The sequence below is a fragment of the Meriones unguiculatus genome, chromosome 18, assembly GCF_030254825.1.
Source record: "Meriones unguiculatus strain TT.TT164.6M chromosome 18, Bangor_MerUng_6.1, whole genome shotgun sequence".
NCBI lineage: Eukaryota > Metazoa > Chordata > Mammalia > Rodentia > Muridae > Meriones > Meriones unguiculatus.
In genome coordinates, this window is record NC_083365.1 from 6,656,618 (window position 1) to 6,681,966 (window position 25,349).

General features: G+C 45.2%; 1 protein-coding gene across 9 annotated transcripts in view; it reads right to left on the reverse strand.

The window, feature by feature from the left end:
* Positions 1-25,349, reverse strand: part of LOC110563159 (1-phosphatidylinositol 4,5-bisphosphate phosphodiesterase beta-4) — a 368,349-nt gene that overhangs the window by 272,564 nt on the left and 70,436 nt on the right. For all 9 annotated transcript variants that reach the window (XM_060371836.1, XM_060371832.1, XM_060371834.1 and 6 more), the window contains exon 2: positions 10,784-10,861. The gene's annotated coding sequence lies outside the window, so the exon portion shown is untranslated. The remainder of the gene's footprint in view (positions 1-10,783; positions 10,862-25,349) is intronic.

A 25,349-nucleotide genomic window follows, 5' to 3' on the forward strand; every position in this document is an offset into this window, starting at 1 on the left:
AGTTTATTACTCTTCGGTAATTGGTCAAAGCAATGGAAAGTTGACAGACCCATACACCAAATACGCATTTACAAGCAGGCATATATTTCTTCCAATATGTTAACATCCTGTCTGATTCACACAATATCCCAAGAGCTGCTGTTTTCTTAAATTCTACCACAGCAAATTTAAATTAAAGCCATCTTAGGTGAAGAATTTTTTAAATGTGCCTGAACAAAACATATATCAGTATCTCTTCTTCATCATTTTCATCATATGATTTTTCTTTATCACTAACTTCTAAGGAAACTCCTCTATTTATGCATGGATCCTAATATAACCACCTTAAATGAGAAACAAAACACATGGAGAGAGTCACTTCAGATTAATGTTTTGTCTCTAGTTAAGTCCACTGCATTTAATGGGCATGTTGACCAAAATAATAAAGGACAGAAGGGCAACTCTGTTGGTGACATGAGCCAGGGCTATAAGAGCTCAACTAAAGCCATGTCCACTCACTCCAGGCTGATCCCGCTTGATAAGCAACTCAATCCCTTAGTCCCATCAATTACCAGCTTCCTGGACCTCAGCTAGGGCCCCTGAAAAAAAAAAAAAAAAAAAGAAAAGACAAAGGACCCTGAAGCTAACATGAAGAAAAATGGTTCACAATAAAATTAATGCTGATTGCAAATGTAACCTTCATGATGCCCAGAGCCCAGTAATCCCCTCAAGTCCAGATAATAAGGCCTGATTGCCTTTGAGTGTCACTCATGCCTGCAAGAAACAACCTGTAAATTGTCGGCACAATTTATGTGCAAGGCATCCAAAGTTAATTTCTAAAGTTGAAACCACTCTTTGTTCCCTCCACTCTCAACTCTGTACAATGAGCCCTTGATTTTCTGCGTGCTTTATATGCGTGCTTTATATGGCTCACCACCAGAGAAGCTCTGCAGTGTGAGACTAATACAGGACTGCAGAACCTGTTACCTGAGTGCAAACCTCTTGAATATTTGCACACCACAAGCTTTTTGTGCTTTAATTCCAGCATCTAAGAATGACCTTATAAGTGCATCAGCGTCTTGGGCTGTTGGGAACTATACACAGCACACAGCTAATGCCACTGCTGGTGTTGCTTCCTGAGTGACAGCCACAGGTACCCTTCATAGGACTTCCTGAAAAATTACCTATGAGAGACGATGGAAGACACAAGAAAAATCTACCAAAAAGTCTTCCCGATGGCTACCATAACTGTAAAGAAATTTTATAGCATAGGCTAACATTACAAAGTATGAATAAATGAAACAATTTAGCCGAGGAAGACGAAAATAAACCATCCTATGAGCAGAGTCTTCATTTATCTGCTGCTAACTGACTTGAAACGTTCTCTGCTAGCTAGGTGGTGGTGGTGCACACCTTTAATCTCGAACTAGGGAGGCAGAGAGGATGAATCTCTAAGTTCGAGGTCAGCCTGGTCTGTATACATAGTGAGTTCCAGGACAGCCAGGGTTGTATAGAGAAACCTCTGACATTGTGTCTCTTGGTCTGATAAAATCTGGAACTCTAACCTGAATCCTAGCAAAACTTAGGTTATGTTCACTCTTGGCCTTGATGTTTTTCTCAGACCATCACCATGAAAGCCCAGGCTGGCCTACTAGACAAGTGGAAACTGCATGGAGAAAAATCACTGCATCCTGGAACAGCCAGCACGCAGCTACACCTGGCCATGCTACATTCCCTACCCAACCCAAATCAGTAGAGCCATGTATTGACCCAAGGCTGACCTGTGCTCACCGATCCACTCAGGGCCACCAGAAACACACAGCTCATCCACAGATTCCCAAAAAGGTATGTTTGCCCACAGCAACGACTAACTCACTAATACTTCCCCTTCCTGCTGGTGAGCCCCCACCCCAGATTAATACTCACCACACCAGGCTCCTCAGACACTACTGCCTTGAAATGGTCACTGGATAAATAGGGGGAAGGACCAAATGAACCTGGAAACAACCTGGGCCCAGGGGATCCTGCAGAGACCAATACTCTAATCAAGGACCATGCATGGAGATTAACCCTGCACAGACATAGCCCATGACAGCTCATTTTCCAAGTGGGTTCCCTAGTAAGGGGTACAGGGCCTGTCTCTGACATGAACTCAGCGGCTGGCTCTTTGATCACCTCCCCCAGGAGAGTGCAGCCTTTCCAGGCCACAGAGGAAGACAATGCAGCCAGTCCTGATGAGACCTGATAGGTGAGGGTCAGAAAGAAAGGGAGGAAGACCTCCCCTATTAGTGGACTAGGGAAAGGGGATAGGGGAGAAGAGGGATGGTGGATAGGAGGAGATGAGGGAGGGGGCTACAGACAGGATACAAAGTGAATAAATTGTAATAAACAAACAAACAAATAAATAAGAATAAGCTGTTCCAGATGTTAGACTGCTTAGATATGACACAATGTAAGTTATATAGTAGAAGTTTGATGGCTAGTGACTGAATAGCCTAAAGTAAACTGGCAGAAATGGCCAGTGCAGCATGGAAGAAATGGAATCAAGATGACAGAACAGAAGGATGGGGACCTGAGGTCTAGACCATACTATAAAATCAAGGTGTGTTTTTATTTCACATTGTCTTACCATGAACTTCCATCTTCTTCAAGCAACTGTTACTTTGTACTTGGGTATTGGGGACAACCAAAGTCAACCCTTATTCATCACAGAAACTGGGCACCTTAGAATAAGCCCTTAGGCATTAACCCTTGACCTTATAGCTCTAAAACTTCTCATCAGCATCTTTAGCCAGCCTGAAAGGGCATTTCTCCCACAGAAAAAGAGGCACTGCTTTTATCTAGACAGGACATAGCAGCTGGCTTTTCTCTGCTCTCCAAAAGCAATGAAGAGCATCTCCTCACACGTCACTTGTGTGAGGGGCTGTAACTGACTTTCATATTCATCCCTGGTGAAGCGCAGAGACTGAACACAGAAAGACAAGGAGAGCTGAGCAACGTCCACCCGTGTGCTCACTCAGCCCAGTATCACCACAGAATGAAAAATGTACCTGGGTCCCCTGTTTAGACTCTTCCTCTTGGCTCTTCTGTAAACATCTAATTATGAAGAAACTTATGTATTTAGTTCTTTTTTTTCCTCTCAGGGGAATCCAAAAATTAAATTGCTTTGCCAGCACAGCCAGGAAAACAAATCATTTGTGTTGTGGCTGAGCCATACGGCTCCCTTCACAAACACCAGCAGAGCCTGCACAGCTTTCCTCTCACAAAGCCATTTGGGAGAAGATTTTTATGGCAACAGAGGAAATGTTTCTACCAAAACAACACCTACACTTTGCTGGTGATATTTTCAGGAGGTTTTCCCTGCTGCCGTTGAAGTCGTTCTGGCTTCCGGTGAGGCTGGTGGGCCCCCGAGGAAGGTTTCCTGATCAGTTACTGAATGAGTGACCTGGCACAGGTCACTTAACTTGGCAAGACCTCGGGCCTGTCATGAAACAGAAATCTCAGCCCCTTCAAGAGTCTAAGAAACGATGTGATGATGCACAGTTAACACACAGGTTACGTAACAGGAAAGGTTTGCAGAAGATCCATCACTAAATGAATGTTCGGAAGCATGAACAGACTCCCCTCTCCAGGGACAGCCCTCCGTTGCCTCCCCGCAGGTAAGCGCCTCTAACAGTCAACTTCAGTGAGTAAGGTCTGCACCCACTTTGGAGATAGTTTGTGCAAAGCTGAATCTCAGTTCAGCTTCTCCCCCAGCTCCATCCGAGCCTGCCCCTCCTCCGAATCTTGTAAACCTCTGTCCACCTCCAGCTGAGAGTCCCTATCCCAGGAAACCCAAACTGAGACAGCACGGACGGTCACATTTGTTGTTTAGGTGGGGAAAAAAAGTCCCACAGAGGCTAAGAAACATGTTGAATCACACAAGCCATGAGTTAGGGGTAGCTAGAACTGGAGCCCAGTGTCTAAAGCCATTCATTCATTCCATGGCATTTCCATCTTTTGACCAACAGAATAAACTAAGTAACTGGATATTGTCCTCACAGTAGACTTCAAGAAACAAATCGGCACAGGGAAAATGCTGTAATAATAAAACTTCCAGGCTACCAGTGCAGCTCCAGGATCCATCATTTGCCCTGGGTCCAGAAGAGAAGAAGAATGGGTTTGATAAGAGCCTAGGAGCAGGAGCCAGGCGATGACAACACACAGAGGTGAGGGTGGAAACCAGGGCACTGACACAGCTATTCCTACGGGCGTTGAGAGCAAAGAAATGGAGACACCTTGGCTCTTCCTGCACCCCAACTTCCACCAGTGCTCACTCCCCCAATCTACCCAGGTGCCAGAGGGCGATGCAGCCTGCGAGCAGCAGAGAGGCACGGAATCCATCTAATGAACTGAACTGTGCCTAAACAGCCCAGAAATATAGCAGGAAAGGAACCAACAAGAAGCACGAACACTCTGAGAACAGAATCAAACAATTCAGAGTCTACCTACAGCTGCAGAAATGACAAGTGCCCAGCCGCTAGCAATCCTAAGCAAGGACGGCAGGATGATCTGGACTCTCACACCCTCACTGCTTCTTCACAAGCATGGAGCTTTGTTACTGCTCAGCTCAAAACCCGAGATCTAAAAGGCTGCCGGGCATGGTGGCTCACACCTCTACTTCAGCATTGGTGGGACAATTCAAGGACAGCCTCCGCTATGCAGCAGGCAAGACCCTTTCTTTTAAAAATATAAGTTAATAATATAAAATAAAAACAACGATTGGGCTGTGGCTTAGAGTTGGAGCATCTGTCTAAGCATGAGGAAGGGTGGAGCTCTGTTCCTACCACCAAAAGCGAAAAGAAAGAAATGGGGACTGAATATTTTCCATTCCTTCCATTAAATACATTTTTAAAAATCTAGTACTTCAAAAGTGCTTATTTGACAGTGCTTAAATGGGTAGTCTTTCATTATCCAAATTTGACGTACTCAGCTCAAATTGTTCCTCTCAACTGTGTGCTGGGAGCTGCTTATGTCCCCGCTATTCTAAAAGGCTAGGTCTGCCTTTACAGTTTCACACGCTTTTCAACAAAATAGGAGCTAGAGCACAGATTCTTCTTGGAAGTCCTATGCTGACATCTCCTTGTGCAACAGATACTTGGGGGCGTGGGGAAGAGAAACAGAAAACAAAACTAGATTCCCAAAGATGGGCAGCCACGGTTCCAGCAAGCGTTGGCATCCCAGAGACGAGCACAGCATGGCTACTCTCTAATCTTCCTATTCTGAAAATCTCATATATTACAGTCCCTGCAGAGGAGGCGTGATTTGTTCTTTCACACAGACTGCAAACACATTTTAGTCCTTCCACCCTCCAACAAAACTCCTTTGAGGTCAATAGAGTCAAAGCGACTTGAGAGAGGACCTGGGCTTCAGAGCCAGCTTTGCTTCTGGCTGGCTGTTTGGCATTACCTAGGCCAATTCTCTTCTGTGCCTCTGTTTTCTCATCTCCATCTGACGGGATGTAACCACAGCTATATGGGATCCACAATCCTTTTAGACCTGAGTGGAATGATCCCACAGAGAAGCCAACAGAAACCCTTTACAGAACCAGATAAACCACCTCTTTCTTGACGTGGCCCAGACATCTACTTATGAAGCTGCTTCCAGAATTAAAAGTACAATCTGTGGCCGTGGCAGAGAAAAAAGTCTGACCTCATTCCTCACTCAGTTGAATGTGATCTCATCCAGCAATTCTTACACTGGGTCTAGGGTGGTCTGACTGCAGAACAAAGTCAATTCTTCTCCTTTCCTGTAACCACACCCTCTGCCATGTAACCTTCAAGGGCCGTTCTCCTCTGTTTCAGGCCAGCAAGCATGATGCAAGTGAAGGCTTTGAAGGTTCTTACCCAGCGAGCTTGTTCCCCTCCATTTGGGTACTGTGTCATACCTGAGCTAGATCTAGTATGCTCAAGGATGAAAGACTCACATTGTAGAAATAAGTCACCTCAGTCTTCAGAGAAACGTACACCGGTCAACCCCATTTCCCTACTCCACAGGGCCACAGACACAGCTGTCAACCGAAGTCAGCTAAGCCCAGGTGAAGAGCAGATGATGCTCTAAGCTTCTAGGACATTTTTTTAAAGGTATTTTCAAGGCTGGAGAGATGGCTCAGCAGTTAACAGCCAGCCCTTACTGTTCTTTCAGAGGACCAAGGTTCGGTTGCCAGCAACCACACGGTGACTCACGGCCACCTGTAATCCAGTTCAAATTGGGCAACTCCCTATTCTGACGTCCCTGGGCACCAGGCAAGAACATGGTAAATATTCACACAACATACACATATTCAGGACAAATACTTCCACTCAGTTTGGTTTTCGGTTTTTCAAAACAGGGTTTCTCTGTGTTTCTCTGGCTGTCCTCGAACCTTCTCTGCAGATCAGGCTGGCCTCACACTTAGGAATCTGCCTGCCTCTGTGTGTGCAGGTATGAGCATGTAAGTGCCTGTGTGGGTCATTACGTCCGCTGGTCCTTACAGATCTAGCCAGCTGTGAGCTGCCTACCCTGAGCGCCAGGAACTGAACTCCAGTCCTCTGCCGGAGTGGCATGTTCTCCAGCTGACTCCCCACAGAGGCTCATGTCGTTGCCTTCCCCTGAAGCTCTGCGGTGGCCTGTTACACCGCTTACTACAGCAATGCATATTGCTCACGTTCCTCAGGAGGCATCCGGCCCAAAGGTTTCTAGAAGAAGAGTGTGGAGCAGCGTTAACCTGCACACTTTAAACCCATCAGCACTTTCGAGCGCTCAAAGTCCCAAGATGAAGAAATTGGCTGAGCTCTGTCTGATCCATATTTCACACAGCTGCTTCTACCACACACCTCCAAGCTCAGTCTCCAATCAAATTACCCCCAGCCTTACAGACCAAGTCTAGGCTGAGTCCAACCTCTTTGCTGAACAGACCATGCATTCTATTTTCTCTTCCAAGAACATTGACCGGTCCTTCAAAACAAAGGCAACAGCGAAAGCCAACCCACAAGCACTGTGGCATCACAAACCTGATGCTCGTAAGTACACAGGGTTAGAGATTAAGGGTGAGTGCCCAAATATCCAATACCTGCAGACAGGGCAATCATCTGCTCGGATCATCTCTAACATCTCACCACTCCTCGTCTGTCTCTACTGGCTTGGCACAGGCCCCTACCCACTTCCTTTCCCTGACTCCCACCCCGCTGGACTATGCACCTACAACTACTTTTTTGATCTGCAACCACAGCACTTGATTCCATTAATTGGGCCAGGAACTTCTGCTCTGAGTGTTTCCAGAGAACGGTCACATGTGATGTGGTCATGAAATCCTGGTTCCCACTCCTTTGAGTAAGCAGGAATCCTCTGGCCACAGGGATGTACTTTAAACACGGTAGTTTTCAGGGGCTGGGCCTAGGCAACACTAAACCCGGCATGCTAAGTGGCCACAAGGTGGCGCCATATAAGTTGGTAAAAAGACCCAGTGCACATAAGTACTGACACTCATATTTCAGTTTAAGATTCTTGACCTCCGCAATAGCTCAGAAATACAAACCCAAGATAAAATTTGACCTCCAAAATGTGGGGCTTCTTCTGAAAAGTGGCCAGCTGAAGGCCACATATGAATCTGAACCCAAGCAGGATTCATACAACTAGCCTCGTTCATTCTTCATGCACTGGCTGAGATGGTATTCCCCCAAATGGGACCTCAGACCAGGATGCGAGACCCACCCCAAGAGGATGTACCTAGAATCACTATCTTCTTACTGCAAACACCGAGCATTTGGTGCTGACTCCATAATAAGGAGAGGTCTTTGCCTGCTGCACCGTAGGAGGCTCAAAGAGGAGCACTGAACACTGGATGGGAAGGCACTCAGCTAGAGGGAGAGAGGACAGCTGGAGGACAAATGAACATGGACTATGGGAGGGAGAAAGGACAGCTGGAGGACAAATGAACATGTGGGCACTGACTGCCAGTGAGACTGCGGCTTCTGAGTGTTCTCTCCTTGTCCTCTTCTCTGCTAAACCTTAGGAGCAACAGAAGAGACAAAGACTTCTGCTCTCTGGACGAGCCAGCTAACGGGACAGCTATGAGTTCAGAACTAATGAGGAGCCAGGCACGTTTAAAGATTTCATTTTGTCTCCTTTGTATTTGTGTGTGTGCGTGTGTGTCCACGCTGACTCATACGTGTATTTCAGTGCTTGCAGAGGCTGGAAAGGACACCGGATTTCTTGGAAGGAAAACCACAGGCATTGTGATCCACACATCATGGTCTGCACCGAAGGCCTCTGGAAAAGTGTGTGCTCTTTACCACTAAGCTACCTTTCAGGCCTAAGCCCACAGTTTTTAAAGTTAGAGCACTTATCAAAGACATTCAAAAAACAAAAACAGGATATGGCCATATACTTTCCTAATCAGAAACAACAACAACAACAACAACAACAACAACAACAAAAAACTCCTTTTACTTTTTGGAGATAACTATTTTAAAATATTTGTTGAGCATGGAGGACTCACTCCCAGACTATTGCTAGGTCAGGAGAGACACACAGAGCAGAGGGATTTCTGCTTCGTGTCGTTGAGGTCACCGGAGAAATACTTCTACTTTTACTGTGGACACAAAATTCCCTATTCCAGTCACCCAGGGAGCTGCCATCTTTCAAACGGAAGAAGAAACGAGTGCAGACACGTGTGCGAGAACTGAAAAGCCGGATGTGTCATTTGACTGCAGACCCCAATGATCAGCACTCTTCAGGGCTTGCAGAGAAGCCGGAACAGGTGCCATCCTTGTAAAGATCCCCACAGCCACGCCACACACCTCACGGAGGCGCTCCTGGCTGGGCAGATGGGCAGTCTTCTTCTCCAGGACTGAATTTCATTTGAGCTCTCCTTTGCCACACCCCTCCCCTAGCCACTGTGTCTGAAAACAAGGGCTGCACAGATTTTTACCACTTAGGAAAATCCCAAACATCTAAGAACTGGTTTAACCCTTAAAATCTAAGATTAAGAAAGGACATATCCATCCACTGTTTTCATCACTCTCTCACACCCCACCCTGCCCTACTGTGCACTTGCATGCCTGTGTGGGTGTGTATGAGTCTGCTATTTCCCTTCCATCTAAAATCCTTTTTAAAAACTCCATGTAAAAGTATAAGCCCTCACAACTGGCCACCAGTTATGTCAGGAATGAGACGGCAAGCACACTCTGTGACTGACACTCCCTTTTGTGACAGGCCCACAGCACTGCAACCCTGCTTCTCGGGGGAATGCTACACTTTGGAAACATTCCAAAATTCGTTGCTGCCTCCCACAGCCTGATTTTCTGCATGCATTCTTTCAAAAGCCATCTCCTTCCCCTGGGAAGAAAGAAAACTGATACCAAATTAAACAAAGGCAGCCTTCTGAAGGCCTCTCACACAAAGCTTCACAAATAAAAGTGATTTCCCGACTTTCTTCTCCCTTCTCTCTCCACACAGAGTTAAGTCTCTCAAGGTTGTCTTTTATTTCCATGTATAAAAGTGTCTCCAGGTAGGCAAACCAACATCCCTGCTGCAGAGGGAAGCCCAGCCAGCTAATCCCCAACACAGGAACCACAGCGACTAGAACTCCCACAATGCACGGCTGCATCCACCCCCAGTTTCTTGCCAATGCTGTTCCTTACTTGGCCATGAATAGTTACGGTCAGCCCCAGCAATTTCTGCACCCTGGATAGCACAATCTCCTAAACCATCAGCTGCAAGCTTTAAGTCCAAATTTTGAAAGAGCAGCTAATTAATAATCATAATAATAATGCTGAGAGAGATGGCAAACTGCTGTGTGGATTCTAGAATTCACAGTGGAAGCTCAGCTAACCAAAGCAAATTGCTTTCCTATGGTCCTTCCATTCTTTCTATTCTCATTTTTGTTCTTTTGCTTTTCTTTTGAGACAGTGTCATTATGTAGCTCATGCTGCCGGTTCTATCAATTCAGTTTTTGTTTGTTTTTAAATCATGGTGTCTTATGGCCTGAAATTTGCAAAGCAGTCAAGGATGACACTGAGCTTTTTATCCTCCTGTGTCCACCTCAGGTGCGCACCACCATCCAACACCTCTTCTAGCATCTCTTAAATGCCTGTTTCGTAAGGAAGCTCTCTGGAACTACACAGGTCTAGATGCTGTGAATGCAAACTTCAGGTTCTAGTCACCAACCAACACTGACTGAGCAAAGACACTATTTGAACATAAAGACAATGACTGATGGCTGATCTCAAGGAAATCACAAGTCCAATCAAAATAAGATCTTTAAATGAATCTGCTGCATCTGTGGAGCAAATGTTTCCTGCATGCTTGGCCACAGTGCAGGCCACAATGACAAGCTGTACATGAACCTCCTTGTTCTCATGGACTGTCATCTTGGAGGGCCACTGACAGAAAACATAAGAAAATGGTCTGGATACCAAAAGATCCTAAGGGTAGTCTCAAGGATTGTAAGGTTAAAACAGGAAATTGAAACAAGGCTGTATGTGGAAAAAAAAAATTTTAAGGAGGTTAGGTTTAAAAAAAATATATAAAGTTATTGATTAAAGAAAGTGACCCAGTCAACAAAAGAATGTGCAAAGGGCCTGGTCAGGCACACATGAGCAACAGCACTGAGCAAGGATGGCCGTCAAGGCATGCACAAGGTGGACAGCAGCAGCACAAGTCAGAGGCAACAAGGAGGAGATCGCACCAGCCCACAAGCCCCTTCTTAGGGCTTTGGCTTACATTCTGAATGAGGCAGGATCACGGCAAAACGATGTTATTGGACTTATTTTAAAAGACTCACCCGGGCTGATCTGTCGAGAACCGTCTGCAGGTCGTTGTCAGCACGCCCAGAGAGAGCAGCCAGAGGCTCCTGCAGAATCTAGGCAAAGGAAAGCAGGGGTTAGGCCAGACGGCAATTGGGACGTAGCATAAACTTGCTGCCTTTGGGACGCATCTTCAGTGTCAAACAGAATCATACACTGGCAAACTGGGGTGTCAGCGTTTGAACAGGCATTAGTTTTGCTTGAAATTTTTATGGGGGTGGGGGTGCCAGCATTTTGTTTTACTTTGCTAAAGTGCTGCTTTAGTTTAGGAGTTAGGCATCTCCCAAAAGTTTTTGTGTTTAAGGCTTAGTCTTCACCTTGGTACTAATAAAAAATAGTGGAGCCAGGTCAAAGAGGTTAGGTGGCTGGGATGTACCACCAAAGGGGGTTGTGACACTGGTCCTCTATTCCCAGATGCTATAGGAGAACAGCTTCTCCACCAAACACTCCTGCTCTTGACTTTCTGAATCACCAAAACAGAACCATGAGACTAAGTGATCATAGGACTAAACTTAGGAAACTCTGGCCCCAGTCAAACTTTCCTTCTAAGTTGTAGTCTCTGAGATTGATCTAGCGATGGAAAGCCGACTAAGGAAAAGCTCAATACAGTGTCAAATTTGTGTTCACTGAGCAGTTAGTCCCATGGCTTGTGCTCGGCATTAACTTATATCTCCAGTCTCTATCTCTCAACAAACCCACAGTCAACCTGGGCACTGGTGACTGCAGGCACACTGGGGTCTTCCCACTGAGAATCCAAACATTTTCATAGTCATGTTCTCAGTCTCTCCATTCCCCTTGCCTCTCTCTGTCCCTCCTTCTCTCCCCCCGCTCATCCCCTCCCCTCTCTAATACCACCCCTCTGAGGCAGAGCACTACCATATCCCAAGTGGTTTTGATAGCTCTGGCCTTTATCTCCGCAAAACTACCTTACCAACCATAGAGAAAATGGTGACCCAAATTATATATTTTATATGATGCCAACCCTCAGTCCTTGTAGCCTGTCTCCAAGGAGCTGTCTATAGCCCTCCACCCTCTATCTCCCTTTCCTCCAGGTAGGCCTTTACTGCGATTGGAGCACAAATGCACATTCTGCATTCTCACTTTAAGTCTCCTATATAATACTCTCCCAGCCTAGAAAGTCCTGTCCTCCCTCTGTTGCGCAACTTCTCTTAACTGTGCTTATCCACGCATGCTACTCACATTCTGCCTGCTGTAAAACACTTCACTCGGGACCACAGGTCCATTCTGTACTGCTGAGCAGGTATTCGCCTTAAGAACACAGGCCAGCGGGCACTCACTTTACACCCTCCACCAACGGAGCATTTCACACAGGTTAGGTCTTAGGTAGTGACAATGTCCAGAAAGAATGGTCTTGCCTTAGCTCATGCTGAACTATAGAAGGATTTCTGGTGGTTAGATAAAAGCCAGCATTCCTCCGGAACTTGTGAAATGGATTCCCATCTGCCAAAAGGAGTAATTTCCCCTGCCTCTGGCAGACAAGACGTGGCTCTACAGTGACATACCTCTGGCTGTATATCAAACTCCAGGCTCCCGCATTCCCTCGTCACAAGTACCTGCTGCATACTTCCTGGCCCTTCTACCTCCTCCTCTACCACAAACTCCCAAGCCTAACACAACTCACGGCTCCCCCCATCCTTGCCCCCACTCAGTTACCCATCCTCCTTATAACCTGCTTTTCTCACTATTATCTTTTGCTATTCTCACTATTTGCCCTTTCCCTAGATAGCCTTGACCAGGACTGATCTGCTTTTTCCTCTCTGCTCTGGACTCTTCCAGGCATCTTTGGTTGTTCATTCTCTTATCCACAATAAAAACCTTCCCCCAACCATGGAGCAGCTGTTTCAGTGGTTTCTTTACTGCACCCCTCACACACAATACACAGTTACTTATTTTAGTGACAATAAGTAACAAGTCCTCTCTTTTTATCTAAGTGTCCTGAAAATAGGGACTGAAAACCACTAAGAACTCTAGAGTATCATCTTTGAGTAAGATGGAATCACAGCTACTTCCTACTCCATCTCTCTGTGTTTTCTCTGCCATTTTGATTCATCCACTAATGTTCTTTGTAGATAAACAGCATGCCACAGAAGAACAAAAGTTTCATCTAGGTTTTTCTCATAAGAGTGGGCTCACAGACAAAAGACATCCAAAATCTTAGTCAAACGAGTATTTGGCATACAGTCATACAAGTCACTGGCTCCATGGCACAATCACTAGAAAGAGAATGAGCTGGTCTCCTGGTCATCAGGGGTCCCCCATCACTGAGATCTCAGGGCACATACCTGAGGCCACAGGATGACAGAAGCAAAAAAGAAAAATGATGGCTTTTAGCAACCACTTACACTCCAAGCAGGAATCCCTGCTATATCTCAAAACACCATGCTTCTTCTATCCTTCTGTATTATGTTCTTCAGGGCAAAACGTCCCTGACACTACCACCAATGGCAGAGACCACCTGAGAAACTATGTCCCATGTTCCCTAAGAGAGAGGGGGACCCCTAATGTGTCATGGTGATAAGAACCCCCTCTATTAATGCTTTTTTTTTTTAAGGCAAATGCCTCCTATTTTTAATGGACATAAATAACAAATACTTGTGAGTGCCTAACCCAGAAGAGGGCAGTCACATTCCCTTGTTCTCTAGCTCCTGGGGCAGAGGACAGGTAGAACCTATGGTTCGTCTCAGGAAGTGACATTTGCACTTAGAGCTGAAATATCAGTTAGACATTGCCAGACAAACCAAAGATGGAAATGAAAAGAGAGACTTCTTTTTCAAGGACACAGAAAGACACTGGGCAAAAAGAAAAGGTTGGCATTATGGTATGCCTGTCATATCCAGCACAAGAGAGGCTGAGGCAGTCAAGGAATCAGAAGATATTCTCCCAAAGAAATGAAATTAAAAAAAATAATGAAGGAATAAAAGAAGGGAGGGACAAAGAGAAGGCACAGTTACACTGGAGAAAAGAATAACAATAATACTATCCTGGAAAGTGAGGAAGAGAATAGCTGCAGAAAAGTTAGAAGTCGGAAGTCAGATGGCGCTTTCTGGCCCAGTAAAAGGGGGATGTTGAGTTGGACTTACGGGCTATGAGAGTAATGATCCTGGTGTACTCATTGGGTACATTCAACTGCCAACACTGATCATGGCTCCTTTGAAACAACGAGCCTACCATAAGCTCCTAAAGATTTCAAAAAAGAAAAAAAAATCCCCAGTAGCACACAGTTTCCCCTCTGAACCACAGATGGCTGGCTGCTGGTCAGACAGAAACAAACACGAGTGTCCTTAGGGGTCACGACAATTGGTGAACAGCACTTTGCTAAAAGTTTGTAAATAGTAGGGGTTAATGGGGAACGCACTATGAGACATGGCAGACGAGGTGCCCAGAAGAAAGGTAACGCAACTTATATGCACTCGTCCTGTCAAGCTGTCAACTCTATTTTCCCTCTTTTCAAACTTGGCCCTTGGCTGGGGTGAACTACACAATGCGGTGGGCCTTGTCATCCGGGTCTTCCAAGTTCCATTCTTGAGTGACTTCTGCTTTCACTTTTACAGTGATGTCCTTGACAGCTAGTCACCGGGTCTGTGAGCAATCCAATCCCCATGGAGCAGGCAGCATGGAAAATCCAATCCGCACAGAGCCCGCAGCATGGAAAAGACTGGAGTTGCTCCGCTGACGTCCTCATGGAACTCAACTGCTCATGCTCAGTGAACTAGCTCAGACAAGCCACAAAGAACCTAGTCAGTCTCATACGGAGTGGGGTTGCCCAGCTGAGACCAGTCAATCCACCCACAGACATGTGAGATGCTGATGGCTGTTTCAAGCCAGTGAGTTTGGGTGTGTTCTGTGACAAGGCTAGAGAGGGTGGAAGCAGGAAAAGACCACAGCAACCAACAAGAAGAGGATGGACTGAAGCAGAGAGAGTCCCCTCAGGACAGGAGCCTGAGTGTGATCTGAGAATTTAGCACGTCAGCTACAGGAGATCTGATCAAGCTATTGGGTAAATCTGAGTTCTTGGTCTCAATAATAGAATAAGAATGGACTCAGAAAGAAGGCTTGAAGATCTTCAGACTAGAGTTGAAAAGAAAATCCCCAGGGCAGCAAAGCTATAAATCTCAGGAGTTATACCTGAAAGAGAACAATAGAGAAAAGAGATTATGCCAGCACGCATGTCCGACACACGGCAGACAAGCCACACACAGGGCGGGTGGGGGGAGGACTCAGAAATGCAGGACTAACGGAAGCTAAGGTGCCAGTGGAAGTACGTTCAGGCCATCAGAAAGAAAAAGAGAAGAAAGAGAAAAAACTGCTGCTCTTCCCAAGCCCAAGTATGACCTGAGCACCCAGGTCAGATGGTTCACAGTAACTCCTGCTCCAGAAGATCCAACACCATTTTCTAGCATTCATGCGTGCACACACATGTACACACATACACACAAATACAAATACATTCAAACACACATGCATTTAGACAACCACATATATAAACAAAACAAAACAAAACACATATTACTCCATATTTAGAACATTGCTACAAGATGACAAGCAATGTTTCACGCTAAATGGCCAAAGACTTTTTAAAACACTGTTTTCAGTTTGCTTACATTTCTCTAATAATTTTAGAATGTGCACAACCCATATTATTCTAAGTGATAATGAGTGTTAAGGATTAGATTGCTATTTTATCCTTGGCCTCAAATGCCATCATTCCTCCAAAGGCTACTGGGCTATGACTAAATCATGTCTTTCACTTCATCTCAAAACCATGAGGCGATCACTCAGCCCCCATCCTCTCCTTCATCTTCCTGCCCAGCTCACTGCTGTTCTCCAAAAAGCAACTCATGGAATTTCCTGTCACCCACCAACCTCTTTGCCTTTCCTCACAGACTCAGCATACCCTCACTTAGATACACATAGAGCCCAGTATAAGCTAATGATACTTTACAATTCTCATGACAATTACTTGTTTAGGCTTCTATTTTCCCACCATTTTGTGCTTTCCTTGAAAGCACAGATCCAGTGCTATTCATTAATGAGTCCACCGTGCTCAGTGAAGTGACTGAGTCACAAGGGTCCCTGCAGGATGAGCCTTTCCTGTTGCTGTAGAGCCTTTCTCTATGCGCTTGAAATTACTTTGACAGCAGCTGTTAAAAACTCTCAAAAAGTGGATTGTAACTCACTAGAAGGATGGGGCATTTGAGGAACTAAAGAGGATACATACATACTTTTCTAAAATTAGAATCCATGAGATAAATCTGAAATGTCCAGATGGACAGGTCCATTGTACCCTTCTTTTCCCTGCATTGCGTATTTCCCATCTTATACGGTTAAGTACCTTATAATTAGTTGTATGCATATAGTCATAATAAGCCAGTTTCTAATTTTCAATTTACTGCTCATACAGTGCTTCCTGTACAGTGGAAAAGGAAACATTCTAATCACAACTCAAGGCATCTGCCAGAACTCTATCTTTTGTGATGAGTGCCCCTTCTAACGGTTAGACAGCCTGCGTGCTGAGTATCCGTGGAACTCAAGGTCAGCTTCTCGTTATCTTATGTCTTCATGATATCCCCGGCTGTTCCATTTCACCCAAGTGTTTAGGAAGCAAAAGGCTCCAAGATGGAATCTCAGTCAGGGTCCCGGCAGGAAGCAGATGGGAACTGGAACACCTAACTAAGGGGGAGTTAATAAGGGGTGGTTTACCAGGAACGTAGAGCTTAGGAAAGCAGGGAACATGGCTTAGCCTAGATCTAAAGGAGAAGAGACAGAGGTGTAGGCCAGCACAAAGTGCAGCAGAAAGCCATGTGATAGCTTCTGTAGCTTCCCAGAAGGAGACGCACTGTCTGTCATCTGTCAGCAATGCAGGGGAGCCAGCACCGTGGCCGAACAAGCCTCCCCTCACTCGTTCCCTCTAGGATCTGCCAGCAGTCCGTGGCTGGAGCGGCTGGCAGCAGCCTCAGGAAGCGGAGCGGAGAGCTCTGGAGGGTCAGAGGAGGAACATCCTAGCCTGGCAGTGTTCACTGCCTTCCTGGTCTCACTCCTCCCTGAGTGAGCACCGGCCAGGAAAGTGTAAGTAAACCAGCCGCGGTGTTTAGCACAGGGAACAGCAGATGCCGGGCAGCCTGGCTTAAACTCTTCTGCCCAGTGAGCAGGCCGTGGCCAAGCCAGGCCCCTCTGCCCCCAGGGACTCAGTCTCAGAAGGGGTGCTGTTCTAGAAGCTCACACTCTCCTCTCCATGTACCTCTTAGCTACAAATACCAGCATGAGGGCGTTGAGAAGTCCTCAGACCACAGGGTAAACACACAGCGGGGCGCCTACAGCCCAGTGTAACGCCTGCAGTTTCTACAGGCCCTCAGCACACAGAAGGTCACTTGCCCACGTGGGATCAGCTAATTAGCCCTTTTTATCCTTTCTCTTCCTTTTCCAACTGCCCTTGACCCCTAGTGGTAGATACAGGACCCTCCTGAGTATTATGTGTACCCCAAGTTTGCCCCAGACCAGGGTTAGAAGACGGCACGCCGAGGTTCTGTCTGCAGTGTTCGCTCGGAAGTGAAGAACATGCTCAGGGTGGAATCAGCTGCTTGGTTTTGGCCTCGCTCCGATGGTCAGCAAAGACCCAGGACACGACGTACTCAACTGTCCTGCGCACTCTGATAATAAGACAATTTCCAAGTTCCTGCCCAGTTTCCAAGTTTACTAAAATCTATTAGTGAAACAAATGCTGAGGCTCAAATACAAACTGTGACAAAACTACATTCTTTGTAGTAATTTCTAAAACTTAAGTAATCCAAACAAAGAAAGAAAGAGGGAAAGAAAGAAATTGACTGACTGACTTTTGAATCACATAAAATAAATATTAGAAAGTAAAATTTTGCCTATCAGTCAAATGGCAATTAGATATAATTTTCAACCAAATTTTCTAAATTTGACAACATAAAAAAATAATTTTCACCTATAACTCTCCCTTAAACATCTCTTGACAACCTTTTTGTTACTTTACGGCTGGAGATATACTCAGGTCTAGCCTCTGCCAAGCAGAGGCCAGTTAAGTACAACACTAGCCCTATTGGCAATTTTTAATCCACTTTAGTTTGTGTTTGGTTTGGATAACAGTTCCTGGTATTTGGAAGAATCCTGCCCAGGTCTTCCTACGTAACAAGCAGGTATTCTATCAGTGAACAAAGCCCTGATATTTTGACATGTGTTCATACGGGGAAGAAAGGGAAGGTTCGGCTCATCTGCATCATCTTCACACTGTCGACTCTAGTAGTTCTTCTTAAAACGGCATGGTAGAGCGGAAGCTCAGACGCTGTAATGTTCAATGCTTAGCCAGGTCTCGGGCCGTACTGAGCCCTGCCTAGGGCCCCGTTGTACAGCGGTGCCTGCCTGCTGCCTGCCAAAGCGGCTTAGCCAGGTCTCGGGCCGTACTGAGCCCTGCCTAGGGCCCCGTTGTACAGCGGTGCCTGCCTGCTGCCTGCCAAAGCGGCTGCTCTGAGAAAGGAGGCTTAGGCGCTGTACACACAGTGGCATGCGACGGCTCATTCCATTTTCAGCTCTCACCTTTGAAACAGCAGCAGAGGTCATTTGAGGGCCCTGCACAGCCTGACAGGTGGCTGAGCCTTCTTAGGACTGTGGGGAAGCGTTACAGCAGACTGAAAGCCCGTCTCAATGCCGGGGAGGACGCTGGGGAGGGGCAGAAGTGACTAAAGGGGGTTCTAACGTCCAGCTCACTCATAACAAAAGCGCGATGCATAACCACGTGGTAAGTCATAAAATAACAAAGAGCTTTCGGAAGTTCTTCAGGGGCAGTGCGGGCTCTTCCTCCTGGTCCTGCTAGGCAAGAAACTGTGAGGACAAGAAACAGGCGAGGCACCACGGAAACCAAGGAAAAGGTCTAAATTTGTTACTTTATAGGCACACTATCTGAAAAATGGTTTCCTTCCAGCTTCCTCCAAGATGAAGGATTGTCAACTGTTTCTCTGTGATAGCTGAGAAGAGGGTGCGTAGGGGGATGAGGTCTTACCATGTCACTTGTCAGAAAGTTATATATTAAATATCACAATTATAAATTTGAACAAAGTATAAGTGCTAATTTTATATACATAAAAATCATAAAATTGCTAAAAGTATTAAATTACCAAGACAGAAAATATTGAATCACTTTGGAAAGATTAACATGAGTAGCTCTGATATAGCTAATTATTGATTATCAGCAGTTCTCAAAGTTGGGTACATAACAGGATTACCTGGGAACCTTGAAACCTCCAAGTCCCAGGATAAACACACCCAAGGCCAATCATAACTCTCTTTAATTGTGCAATAGCATAACCTCTCTTTAATTGTACCATATTAGTTGAGGAGCTAATCCTGTGATACACTGAGAACTAACTTATATTGTGCCAAACACTAATGAGGCTTAGGGCAAAAGACAGTGCCTTGCCCATCCCCACCCCCCAATTTACTCTTCCTCTTACATTTTGCTCATCGTCAACACAAAGCTCTGTCTCCTCACTCCTTGTTTATCTGAAGCTGTCGCTTCAAGCCAGCCCCAGAAAGATACCGATACAAAGGAGATTAATAAGACTGATGAAGAGACATCCTCAAGAGCAGAAGGCTTAAACCATGTACATCATGAAGAATGGTGCCCATGGTCCTTACAGGAATGACCTAACCAGTAGGAAGGAAGCTGCCTGGCTGAGAGTGGGCTGCCATCAACAGGCTCAGCTCTGGTCCCTTTCCAACTGTGAGATCATTCAAGCATTCATCCACTCACTCAAATATTCACTAGCCATGTACCTTGGTCCCACATCACTTTGAACTTACAATCCTGTAGGAACAACAAAATTTAAAGAGCAATTGCAAGTCTGAAATATGGAAGCACATGCTGAGCAGACTGATAAATCCATCACAGGCAACCACTTCCTGTGCAGAAAGGGTAGTCATTCCAGCCTGAAGTAGCACCATAAGCAAAGACCTGTGAGAGAGAAACATAAAACGAGGAAGCTGAAATCAGGAAGAGAGACGGGAGATGAGAGGCCAGGGCTGAGAGGTCAGGCAGGGCGGCAGCAGGAAGAAGGGTGGGCCTCCACCCGGGCTAAGCTTGCCAAGGCTCCTGACAGGTTAGGAGACTTGCACAAGACTATCCTGAACATGGAGGACATTCCACAACATCCTGGGTCTGGGGCTACTTTTGGACAAAACAGCAACTTGTTTTATTTTGGGGTTGCTTGCTTGTTTTAGAGTCAGTACAATGTAACATAATAGTACCCTCGTGTAGTAAAAATGTTCCCAGATATGACAAGACGTTGAGCAAAACTGGCCCCACTGGAGAACCACTGCCTGAGATTCCTACTTGCAATCTCATCAATGAAGGAAACTTACGCCAGAGTGAGTTAAGCCTAGAATGAGCCTTTAAGTCAACGGGATGCGTTTAAAACAATGCTGAGTTTGGAAGTTTCATTTGCCTCAACCAAAACTCAGAAATAATCCAGAAGCCTCAGAACTACCAAAAGTTGTGGTGAAAGCAATACAGGAAGCATCTGGAACTGTGAAGACTCGGTGAACCCAGGGTGGCCTGGTGAGGGAGGAAGGTGGCTCTGGGCACATGGCTCAACGGTCTTCTGGGTGTTAAATTAACAGTGCTGGGGGAGGAAGGTGGCGGGCTGCTGAAAGCTGCCGGCAGCTCCGTATCAACATCCTAATTTTATAAATAAGAAACAGACACATGGCTGCACATTGGGGTACAGGCTTTGAATGCTGCAGTCTCCCCACTCTGTAGGCTGTGAACTCAGCTCCTTGCTAAATTTGCTTTCTGATAAGGCACTCTTATATTTGCCATTGAGGACACGCCTCTCTCACCATAGGCAGTGCCAGCTTCCTCACAGTTTTGTGGTTTTGTGCCTGTTTTGTGATTCTGATGTTTACAATGGCTAATAAGACCAGTGTTCAAGTCCCTTCCAGTGTCTGTATGTGCGAGGAGACTGCCACCTGCCTTATGCAGAAAGCACATGGGTAAGATCCCAAGAGAGACCAGCTCCGTGGCTCGCCAGCACCATGCTTTTTCTCCTGACCAGTGACACCAACTGCAGAGTAGAAGGGAACTTTAACTTCTTTTATTCACTTGGAAATCTTTTAGTATTTGGGGGGCGTTATATAATCTGGTACCCATATAAATAGCAAAGGGGAAAAAAGTCACAGCAATGACCTAGTCCAAGAGCGACCTGCCTGATTCCAAAGGGCACTTTATCATGAATACACCTGGGTGGGGAAAATACCCCCATGGTTGCTTTTCACTACGTGTGTGAAGGTGAGGGCATCGGTAGATACTGGTCAACAGCCAGGACTGTATTTCGAATCATCTGTTCTTATTTTTTTTTATAGAAATTTCAGCTATTTTCACTTCATGTTAGAATTGTTGCAGAACACTGCAAAAAAAAGTCCTTTCATTTGTTACTGTAATGTACATGTTATAGCACAAATTTATTCAGTATTTTAATAACCATAGTTCAATATAATGGTTTCCTTCATAGTTCTGATTTGTTTTGTTATTTAAACCAGGTGTGAGAGAAACACCTACAGTCACAGTATGTGACAGGCTAATCAGAGGCCTGTGGCCAGCCTGGGCCATACAAGTCCCTTTGTAAGGAGACGGTTCAGCCTCTAAGCCTTATCCACAAGACACATGTGGCAGAAGAACAGAAATGGCTCCTGAAAGCTGTGCTCTGACCACCACACACAGACCATAGGAGGTACAAATGCTCGTGTGTATACACACACGCACACAAATGTAATTTTTTTAAAAAAGAAACTAAAAGGTGAAGGAAAAAGTCATTTGAATACTACCAGACTGTCAAAGGCATCTCTTTGAATCTGAAGCAAGCCTCATGTTCCACGGACAAATGACCAAAAGAAAAGAAGGAAAGGAACTGCCTAGACCCCTCCACCATTACAAGTGGGCCCAGGTTTGAGGCCTCCTGATTCTCAACATAGACTCTGAGCTTGCCATCTACTAAATCATAAGAATAAAGCAAAAAGCAACTCATCTCCTACAAGCAGGGTCATTACATGGGAACCCCAAGGTTAAACACTAGAATGTGAGCTCTGTAAACATGGACAAAAAAGACAAAGACAGAAAAAAGAATATCTATATTGATTCATCTTTACTGATGGAAAATAGCAATGATCACAGGAAAGTTCATATTTATTGAGCCTTAGTATGTATCAGATACTTTTCTAAATAGTTTATACATATTACTTCATTTATCTTCCAAACAGCTTGTAGGCATGTTGGTATAATGTTCTTTTGAAATGTATACACTTTACCCTTGTTCATTCAAATGCTGATTTCTCCTCCCCAACCACTCTCTGGTTTCAATCCAGATATTGCATTGTGATACTTATTCTAAGCATCCTGTTTCAACTGTGTGTAAACAGGCCAAAATAAAACAACTAGCCACAATGTTGTACAAAGGAAGGAGCCAGAGAACAAGAAAGAAGGGAGGAGCCAGAGGGCAGGAAATGAGTAGGAGGAGAAGGGGCAAGAGGAGAGCTTGGCAAGAGAGCAAGAGATGAGACCTTGGAGGACGTGGAGCATGAACCAGACCTAAGATTTCACAAAAAGCAGGTATAATGTGGGAAATCTAAATGTTAGGAAACTACGAGGGCTTGGAGGTTTAGGATGAAGTAACTATTGCCCAGCATTGTGTTCTAAGTTAACTAAATAAACCCAGTCTCTGTGTGGTGATTTGGGTATACAGCTGTTTAGGGCTAACAGCAGCGTTACCAGAAGATAAATCAATAGTAAATATTAATAGATTCCTACAACATAGGCACAAAGATGAATCTGACTTCAAAGATGCGAAGACAAAGGCCTGGTGAGGTTAAATGGGTAATCAAAGATCTGGTCTTAGGGTCCCATTGCTGTGAAAAAAACGCCATAACCAAGTGCAACTCAGGGAGGAAAGGGTTTATTTCAGTTAAATTTACAGGTCACAATCCATCACTTAGAGTTGAGGCCAGAACTCAAGCTGGAACCTGCACCAGGTGCTGAAGCAGAAGCCAAGGAAGAACACTGGTTACAAGCTTTCTTGCTCAGCCTACTTTCTTATGGCACCCAGGACCGATTGCCCATGGGCGGCGCTAACCACAGTGAGCTGAGGCCTCCCACATCAATCATCAATCAAAAAAATTCACCATAGGTTTTTCCCATGGCCAAGTGTGGTGGGGACAATTTCTCAAATGAGAGTCCTTTTCCTTAATGATTTCAGCTTGCATCAAGTTGACATAAAAGCAGCCATGGCACAACCCACCAACAGGAGGAGGTGGAGGTGGGGCCTGCGCTGGGCCACTCTAACCCAGAGGCTGTGCCTTTAAGTGCTTACAGCACTGGAAGGCACTCTTTTCTTTTTCAATTTGACAGGCAAAGAAGTTACAGGTCACAAAAATTCTGTAAGTCATTAACAAGGACCCAAGAGAAGACCAGAACCCAGAGTTCAATATTCAGTATGATGGCTGACTCAACCTCTGGTTTCGAATCTATTTTTGGGAGGATAAAGGAAAGGAAAAGAAGAGGATGAATGTGAATAACAGATCATCAACAAGTAAACTACAAGGTCAATCGATGGAGAGAAAAGCAACAGCCGGACAGCTTGTGCTCAGGTGTCTCCAGCTACATCTCAGATGGACAGGAGAAATCAGTCATGGCTCCCTGAACCATGCAATATCATCAAGACAAGCTATTAATGCCACCCCAAAGTGTCTTCTAATTTAATGTAATTTCATGCTGCCATGAACCAGCCAGAAGACACACAGCTGAAGGAAAGGGGCTTAGTGAGCTGCCTTGCGAGGAATCCCTTGGAGATCCCTTTCATGCAGAATTGCCTTTTTTTCCTAATTTCAAATCAGCCCTCTTCCATTTTGATGGACATAATGAATGTTCTCAGTTAGTTTAGAGACACACTGAGCACATTTTCCTTGCTTGGGCTTCACATACAGTACATTTCTGATCTTACAATGTCTATTATATCCTGAGGAAAAAAAAAATTGTTCCCTACTTCCCAAATAACTGCCTTTGTGCAAAGTCAACAAATATTTCTAATTTCCAATATACGAGATCAGATAAGTGTGCTCCTAACCCAGAGAACTAAGACATCACATGTATACACAAACCACGTGTTTTGTGGGGGAAAGTCCAAGCATAGAAAGCAAGTGCTGTGACTGTCTCCCTGACGGCACACAACACTTGCTGGCACTCCTTCTGTAGCTGAAACTCCCCCTGCATCGACAGTTACTCATTTGCTTCAAGCCAGAGAGATGAAACAACAACTAAAGTAACTTACCTTTTAAACCCAGAAGAGGAAGAAGCAAGGAGCGTTCTAAAAGCTACACGAATTTAAAGGCTAAATATTTCTTCCTAATCTGGGGAGTGTGGAGGAGTTGCAATCCTTGAAACATGATTTCCCTTTGAAATCACAAGCCCAGGACTTACTATGTGTGGTTTGAAGCAGTGCTGTAAACAGAGTTGATTCATAAATGCTCCAGCGTTAAAAACCCTCAAAGATAAGTGAGAGTTCACACCCCACTAGAGGCCTTACCTCCTCAGGGACAGTGAAGGTGAGCTGCGGTCGGCACAGGCTGCAAGACATCTCAAATTGAGGAGCAACAGGGGCAGAAACTCACCTGTTTCCAAGCTCACCACCAAAAAGATAATTTTGTGTTGAAAATTCACTACATAAAGAATATTAAAAAGAGAGATAAGAAAAACAAACTGGATATAACCAGGAAGAGCCTGAGTTCACAAACAGTACAAAAGCCAAAACCTTACATCTATGCAAAAAGCACGATTATCCTAACAAACAAGAAACCCATTTGTTTAAAGAAATGTTCTTTTTTTTTTTTTTTTTTTTTTGCATCTAACTCCCTGTACTGTATGGTCACTAAATCAGAAGGGTAAGTTGTAGAGCTAAAAATGTTGAAAAGAGAGCCTTTCTGTACAAGATGTTACAATATTGAAATGCTGACAGGAAGGAGTTTAACTGTCTTGAACCTGCAGCTGAACAGAGTAGGAATGAAGACGGACACAAGCCAGGCTCCACCATCGTCACCCACACTGCACCACCACTCTCCTGAGACAGAGTGTGAGTGTGTGGAGGTGCACGTGCGCAAGGATGCAGCACGCCTCTCACCTTCTGGAAGATGTCAGAAGGGACAGCTCATCTGGGAAGTGAGCCTGGGAAATGTCAGGAGGGGATTAGCGAGAGGAGCCAGGAGAAAAAGGCAATACAGACTGCCATATCCAACAAGCTACTACTCTGGGCAACAGTGTCTGACCCCAGGAGGGAACCTGGAAAGTGGTGGCAAGCTTCTCCACTCCTCCAGAGAGACGCAAGAGGTGTAATACACCAACAACAACCCACGGGGAGGGTGGGAGTCACTTCTCAGCCCATACATGGATAGAACAGATGGCAAAGAAACAGCTACAAATGAAGACAGTTGAAAATTGTCATTAAAATCTTCAGAACTGAAGCA